Source organism: Hibiscus syriacus, unplaced genomic scaffold (genome assembly GCF_006381635.1).
Source record: "Hibiscus syriacus cultivar Baekdansim isolate YM2019G1 unplaced genomic scaffold, ASM638163v2 tig00117056_pilon, whole genome shotgun sequence".
In the NCBI taxonomy this organism is placed as follows: Eukaryota; Viridiplantae; Streptophyta; class Magnoliopsida; order Malvales; family Malvaceae; genus Hibiscus; species Hibiscus syriacus.
This window is the reverse complement of record NW_024063539.1, coordinates 6,910,795-6,916,079: the sequence shown is the minus strand read 5'-3', so window position 1 is coordinate 6,916,079 and position 5,285 is coordinate 6,910,795. Positions and strand designations below refer to the sequence as shown.

Genomic DNA, 5,285 nt, shown 5'->3' with positions numbered 1-5,285 from the left:
GTATGAGTCGTGTTATCACCCATCCTAAAGATGGCCAATAACTCATCATCACATATGAGCAGTGTCATCCCCTGACTAGATTTCTTCATTATGTAGGAACCGTATCACCCTTAGACGACTAGAACTCTTTATCGCGTATGAGCCGCGTTGTCCCCAATACATGAAATTTAAAAAAAAAAATCGGACAAAAACTAGTTGTCTTTTTCGTCTTTGCCCTATTTTTGTTAACACAAGAATGTGCAAAGAGGGACAATTATAGACACCCATTTTTGTCCAGGCCAAAAATATTAAATATTAATTATTAATATTATTATTATTATTATTATTATCATTATTATTAGTATTAATATTAATTAGTTTTATTACATATTTTGGAGCCCAATTACAAGACTAATCCTGGAGCCCAATGCACAACCCAATAGATGCAAATCCCAAAAATACGACCCGTTTACAAGTGACCAGACATGATCCGAACCGGTTCAACCCTACCCGACCCGGTTAAGATTTCAACCACTGCAATAATCCACGTGAAGCCAACTACTCCTGTCAGCCTTATGCTTTCATGTGATTACCAGTTCCAAATCCACTCTTCAGCAGTAAAGGAAGAATAACAAAAGCAGAAATGAAAAAGTCATGGAGTAGGACCCTTTTTCATACGCTGTAAAAATAAATATAAACAAGGGGCTACCATTTTCTCTAGGAAAAAAGCAATCATCCACCAAATCAAGCCAATGTCAAAATAAATATAACCATACCCTTACCTAAACCCGTCATTATAGTACCAAACACAAAGAAAATTAACATGCAAAAGTGGGATTAGGTGATGTGTGAAGAAATAAATCAGAGGGGATGATTCAGTTTTAAAAGCAGGAGGAATCAGATAATTTGTAAGGGGGGAGAGAGTAAAAAAAAGAAAAGAAAGACTTCCATTTCTCTCGGCCGAACAATAACCGTGACGCCCACTGAGCTAGGATCTTCAACTTTCGAAGGTGCACTTGTTACTGCTGGAGTGCTCACTGTTGGCGTGGAAATCAAGTGAAACTCTGTGAATTATTCAGTTTCTTGGTTGCACTGTTTTTATATTATCATGCATATTTTTTAGCTATATATGTTGAACGAAAGCATCATACCAAGAAAACAAATGCTCTGACATTTGGATGTAATTTGTATGTGCTCTGCGCTCGACGTATTCTACGAAATTTAGTGTCATTTATTAAGTGTCAGTACAAAATTTGAGTATATCTTTATATGAATTGTTACAATATGTTTTTGTTCAAGGAAAACACTCTTGATGATTCATATAAATGAATGTATTAAGGTAAAAAATAATATAAATAAGTTAGGGATTTTAGAGTTACATGGTTGCCGGTGTTCGTCAGGACAGTAGTGTCGTCGGAGAGGGTAGAATAATTGGTGGTGACTTGTGATCGAAGGACCACCGTGTATGGTGGTCGGTCTTCGGGTTGGTTCTCGCTTGAAGAGAGACATGGCATGGGTCGTGATGCTGTCCTCGTGTGTTCCCTAAGCCTTATAGGTCACCGATTGGAAGAGAATTGCCACCCATATAGGGTGACCGAGGCGCTGTTGACTCCGGCTAGTCGAAGGGTCGGCTACCGTGGGGTGGTGAGCGAAGAAAAAGGGGCGAGTTAGATGGATGTTAGGGATTTGAAGTAATCGGGCTAATGAAACAAAAAAGAAGAAGAATATATTATATTTAGGAATTTTGGGAAAACCACGATAAGGTCCTTGAACCTTTAGCGTGTTTTGTGTTTCAGTCACCAAATAGTGAGTTTATTACGTATATATCCCCTAAATTTAAGTGTCCTATTGTATTCTGGTCACTAAATTAAGGTATAATCACGTTTCAGCCCTCATATTTCTAGCACTTTTTGCATATTAATCATCGGTTAAACTCTCTTTAGGTACTCCTATCTTTGCCTTAATTTTACATTTAAAGTCCCTAATTTTATCTTTTATTTATTTGCACTGATTTAAGTTGTATGTTTTGTTTCATGTTATTATGGTCACTTGTTGTATATTATTTATTTATTTCGAATTGTTCTGTTAATTTGTATTAGTTTTATTTAGGTCACTGTTAAAGTTATATTTTACTTGTTATCTTTATGTTGTTATGTATTTCACATTTAACATATAATTTGTAAGGTGTATATTTTAGTCAATAGTAAAAATCACCTTTGTTTTTTTATTTTATCATTTAAGCCCATTTTTTTGTATGATATTTTGTTTTAACTCTTATGTCCTTGGATATAAAATAAATATAGTGTTTTAGTTCGTTATTTATATTTTAGCCCCTTTATTTTTATTTTACTTTAATAGGGCATGTTATACTTAGTTTCATTTTAATCATTAATGTATTTTAATCTTTTGTATTAGTTAGATGCAATTTCTTTTCACTTTGCCATATATATGTTTATATTTGTTTAGTGATATTTGTATGTAAATCATATATTGTTATGAAAATAAATTTATTTACTAAGTACCCTTAATGTTTGTATACACGTGTATATTTAATCTTAGTCCATTTATTAATTTATTTGTTGTTTTCAATTTATAAGATATCCACTAGTCAGTATTTTCTTCAAATATTTTCAAGAACAACGATTTATAGAATGGGCGTGAAAAGCATCGCTTGATCGAAGTGGTGTAATCTGATACGACGTTCGAATAAATGTGAACTTGAAATAAAATTGATTTTATTTTGCTAATTAATTCTTTTTATTTTAAGTTAAACAATGCGATGCATGTTACTAAATAGCGATATATTTTATTCGAAGATCGATTTTCATTTTATATTTGATTCACGTTTTTAATATCAACTAGGGGGAATATTCTTTAACTGATAAGAAATATTCGAGTTAGCTTTCCCGATGGAGGACTGCTAATTTTGAGATTTTTTTTGAGTTAAAGAATTTTCTCTAATTATTTAATTCGAAACAAATTAATCAATGTTCGATAAATAGATCATATTTTAACTTTATATTCGATTTGTGATTTCCACCATTACGACAACGTGTAAACGACACAGTACCAATTTTGGGTGTTGTGGGGGTGCTAATCATTCCCTACATGTAACCAACTCTCGAACTTGTTTTAATCAAATCTTTGGTAAACGCATATCAGTTTTTGTCTTAAAAACGATTTTTCTTAAAATTGTTTTTAAAAAGACGTTTTTAGGTATTCGACCTACCTAACCCAAAGGTCGATGGCGACTCTATCCAATTTCATACAAATTAATTCAAAATCACTCAATTTTTCTAAAATAAAATCATAACTATTTTTAAAACAATAAATAATTGTTCCACCTGAAAACGGTTATAACAGTTGGTAACTTAGTATTAACCTTGCATCTATTGGATTTGGAGGAATGAGGTGAATGATCTAACAGCTATTCTCTAAACCTGTAATATGGACCTTTTAATCATTTACAGATTGCTGTTTTGAGTTATCGAGCACTCAGTCTTCATCAAATTGAATCAAACTATTTTTCCGTTGTAATATATGAACTTCTCTTTCTCAGGTTCTGGTGCAAATGGAAAGCTTGTTATGCAAGCAAAAGAGCAATAAACACAAGTTTTCAAACTTAAATGGCAAGCTGTTCGTTGCCCTCGAATGTATATGACAAGTCATGTTTCGATTTTCGTATTCAGACTTCAAAAACATAACCGGAGCAATTCTGAGAGAGTCCATTTCTGGCTAATATCTTCTGCAGAAACATTAATTTGTAGATTAATTTCAATAATCTTTTATAATAATTTGTATAAAACGTGAATGCACTTGGGAGACACTCATCAAGTGTACAACATTTACTGCATAGAGAATTGATATTTCCATGGATCACTTCAATGAAATGGATTTGAGTTACCCAGCACTTGAAATTTCTCATTTTGGACGTGCGTATGAAATTTCCCATAACCAAAGTTCCTTACAACACAAAACGACACCAGCATGGATCTTCCAGGAACTTTGCAATGCATTTGGAACCAAAGTTCCCTCTAGATATAAGCGTTTCTTATCGGATTGCAAACTTGCTTTCTCTGGTAAATCGCTTACATCTCCGTTGAACGTACAAGGTCTTCTTTTCGAGCTGTATTTTGATTTACTGGTAATTTTATATGTGATTTCAAGGAGTTTATAACTATGAATATTGTATGTTGTAATGCTTCTCGCAGGTAATCTTAATGCTGGATCACTTCTACTTGATCGATTCGATGACTTCCAACGATGCTCCCAAGAAAAGAAGCTTTTGGGGCTGCAAAACTACTTTGCTAGCTGCGAAATGTGCTCCTCCGGATAGCCTCCGTTCCGAGATCTTGATCTCAAGCGGCTCCACATATACTTCGGTGTCTATTTGACCGTTGGAACTATAAGCTTTTATGCAATAGAGGACGACATCAGAGGGCATAAAACAAATGATTTCGTCGATTCACTTTACTATTGTATCACCACAATGACCACGGTTGGTTATGGAGACCTTGTCCCTCACACTTTCGATGCACAAATACTATCGAGCATTTTCATAACTGTCGGGATGTTTCTGTTCGGAATAGCAGTGAAGATAGCCGCAAAGTACTTGGTCGTGAAGCAACAGATGGTGATGGTTAATGCTCTGCGCACAGCTCAAAAAATTGGTCCGGTGGAAGCACATAGGGAGATTGACGGCCTCAAAATAGACTACAATAAGGTCAAGAAATCGTTGATGGTTATGGGGGGACATTTCGTCCTCGGGGTCTTTGTTCTGCTGACCATTGAAGGAATGGACTTCTTCGACAGCATCTACTGCGCAATTACCACCATGTCAACCACAGGCTTTGGAGGCGAGAGCTTCCAAAGCACATTCGGCCGCATGTTTGCCATATTTTGGGTATCGACTGGAACGACCAGCGTAGGCCAGCTATTTCTCTACATTGCAAAGGTATTACCGATGTGGAAAGAAGGAAGTTGGCAAAGCGGGTCATTGCTAGCAACATTACAGCCAAGAAATACCTGGAGGCAGTCGAGGATGGCAACGCTTACGGGTAAGATTTTACTTAATTTTCCGAACCATTTCCCGTAAAATCGCTTCGATAACACGATTAAACCTTGTTGAACTCATTTGACAGGGCCGCTGATATGATCTTATATAAGCTAAAAGAGATGGGAAAGATCAAGGAAGATGATGTTTCGGTTGCCATGAAGGATCTTGATGATGTGATCAAAGATGTTAATGTTGATGATATGAGTGGTCCAGCAAAATCAACCCAAGAGAAGTGATCAAAATGGCATCA

At 35.4% G+C, this 5,285-nt stretch overlaps 1 pseudogene; it reads left to right on the top strand.

Moving 5' to 3' along the window:
• Positions 1-3,658: 3,658 nt before the first annotated feature.
• On the top strand, positions 3,659-5,285 carry LOC120198603 (annotated as a pseudogene).